The following is a 2,675-nucleotide window of genomic DNA, read 5'->3' on the forward strand; positions in this document are numbered from 1 at the left end:
TCGCTGGTCAACTAGTGCTTTCTTGATTTTCATTGGAAAAATTCTTGTTTTCCTGGTGCTCCAAAAAGCAGCCTACTGTGGCTAGATCTAGTACAGAGGCAGAATACAAGGCACTCGCAAATTGTGCATCTGAAAATTTGTGGATTCAGTCTCTTTTACGAGAATTATCACTCACACCGACAAGTCAACCTGTGCTCTGGTGTGACAACATAAGCGCCACGTACCTTACAGCAAACCCGGTATTTCACACCAGGACCAAACATATTGAAATCGAGTTGCATTTTGTGAGGGAACAAGTTGCAAGCAAGAATATCAAGATCCAGTTCATCACCAGCGACGATCAACTAGCTGACGTTCTGACCAAGCCTCTTCCGAAATCAAGATTGGTTCTAATGAGCGGGAGCGTCATGAATTAGGTAAAATTGTTCATATGAGAAAAGGTAAGAGAAGCAAGAGCTAGTTCGGTCATACAACATTCCAACGTTTAGCCGACCTTCTCCAGCAAACATATCAAAAAGCAAGGTTCTGATGTTATCCAACGTTCTTCAAGAACTACACCGAATGTTTTTTTTACGATGGCACATAGTTTATGACTCGGGAGCAGAGCGAAGAAGCGACGGAGCAGTTATCCAAAGTTCTTCAAGAAAAGTGATGCTAATAAATGATAATCAGTTCTGATTTTAATCATAAAACATAAAACATAAAATAAATCATAAAATAATCATAAACGTTAGACGACTTGCAAACAAAGTGAATCTGCCATTGACTAAATAGCAAGGTCAAATGTCAATCAAAATGGATAGCCTCATCTTTGATCAGTCCTTAATGATTCATGGGGGGTCATCGTGGAAGAATTGGGTTCGACTCCCATATCCCTCATGTGGTGAAAAAGACGGATTCAATGGGATATGTCATGCCTGCATTAAGATTAAAAACCTGTTTTCTACTTCAAGGAAATGTTCGGAACATAGAACTCACAAAAATACAATGTTGCGTTCTCAGAATATAGATGAACAAGAAGAGATCCATTAAGATAAATCTTTCAGAGAGAGAAAATCTAAGCTGTTGCATCAAATTCCAAATTACATGAAAGTTGCCCCTTTTTCATGGGGCCGTCACAGAGATGCACAGAGGTTCTGAAAGAACTTCATATAACCTTAACAACTCAATCCAGATACAAGATCAGACATTATTCCAGTTTGTCTCCATTTTTGTGAAACTATTAGTCAGCCAAGGCAGCCTATAAGTCATCGAAAGCTTTGTGTAAATAATGACATTGTAAGCATGACTCGTTTTAAAGTGTCCCACGGTGATCTCTTATATTTTAAATAAAATGATGCAAGGCGTGACTTTAGGAGCTAATAAATAAGGAGATCTTTCAATATGGACATATCAGTTGACAAATTCATTACTTTATAACTGGGTTTCCTGGTAAGAATGTGGAGAAGAACCAAAACCGAATGGTTCTGCCTACTCAAAACTAAAAAAGGGTGACGCCTACTACATAAATCCCAGTGTGTGCAAGAGTTGTGTTCTTCTATGCAAGAGGAAGACTTAGAAAGAACAAAGAATTTTGGATCCGAAAAAGTATGCTTAGGCAGCTCCTTCGCTGAGCACAATAGAATGAAGCAGAATTTGTATCATTTCAAATACTTACTGTTATTTTTGAAAAGGAATGAGAAAAACTTAAATCTTTCTACTCGTGCTCCTAAAATTGCACCTTTTGTTTATAAGTCTGATTTATACATAAATTCGACCTATCGCTCTAGGTCCCCCCATCAGTTTACTAGGAAGAGAATAATGAAAATGATCGAACTATCTACTCATTATTCGGAGGTGAATCATAGAACAAAAAAATCTGTTATATCATATGGACATAACATAGGTCACATCCCTCATGACGTAAGACTGAAAGATCCAAACCTTCCTCTTCGGAGCTCCAAGGGACGAGGCCAAAACATATACGAAAAGATCGGTGTAGTCAATCATAGGGACATATCTATCCGGATAGAGGATTGTCTAGATCGATTTATTTATACAGAAGCTGGGGATCGAGATAAAGATAGGGATTCATTGGCACAGACCGAGATGACACAATGATTATTGAGGTTCTGACGTAAGTTATTTTACCGCAAGTAACCTTCATAACCTTTTTTACTGATTGCTTTCTGATTCGAATTATCTTCTGATTAAAAGAATAACTTCTGATTTATCATAAATAAATAAGAATGTCCGAACCTATTGCTATTAATGGAATCAAAGCTACTGGACGTAGTTGGGGAGCGATATATATACTCTGACGATTTTTTATGCTTCGTTTCTGTCTTTCATTCTTTCAGAACGTTCTTCTCTATAGGTTCGAATACCCATTCGCTTGAGAGGAAAGATATACGGATAGAAGACCAAGAACAACAACCATCGCTGTACATGCAGGGATACCTGAAAGAACAAACTTGAGCCACCTTCGATCTTCAAGTCCAAGCAAAAGGTTCAGCATTTGTTGGAATAACAACTCCGTGCTTCAATTTCTGCTTCGAGGGGAAGTAGATGCTCCTAGTCCGAAGTGGACAGTTAAAGTAAGATGATTAAGGCAAGACTTTAGGCAGGTGTTTACGAGCGTTAAGGAGAGGGAGAAAAAGGATGTCAGAGTCACAAATAAGTTTTATGAATAAAAA

At 38.1% G+C, this 2,675-nt stretch overlaps 1 pseudogene; it reads left to right on the top strand.

Annotated features, from left to right (window-relative positions):
- The first annotated feature begins 913 nt into the window (after positions 1-913).
- Positions 914-2,457, top strand: LOC144702570 (small ribosomal subunit protein uS4m pseudogene; annotated as a pseudogene).
- The last annotated feature ends 218 nt before the right edge of the window (positions 2,458-2,675 follow it).

This window comes from Wolffia australiana, chromosome 4 (genome assembly GCF_029677425.1).
Source record: "Wolffia australiana isolate 7733 chromosome 4, ASM2967742v1".
Taxonomy (NCBI): domain Eukaryota; kingdom Viridiplantae; phylum Streptophyta; class Magnoliopsida; order Alismatales; family Araceae; genus Wolffia; species Wolffia australiana.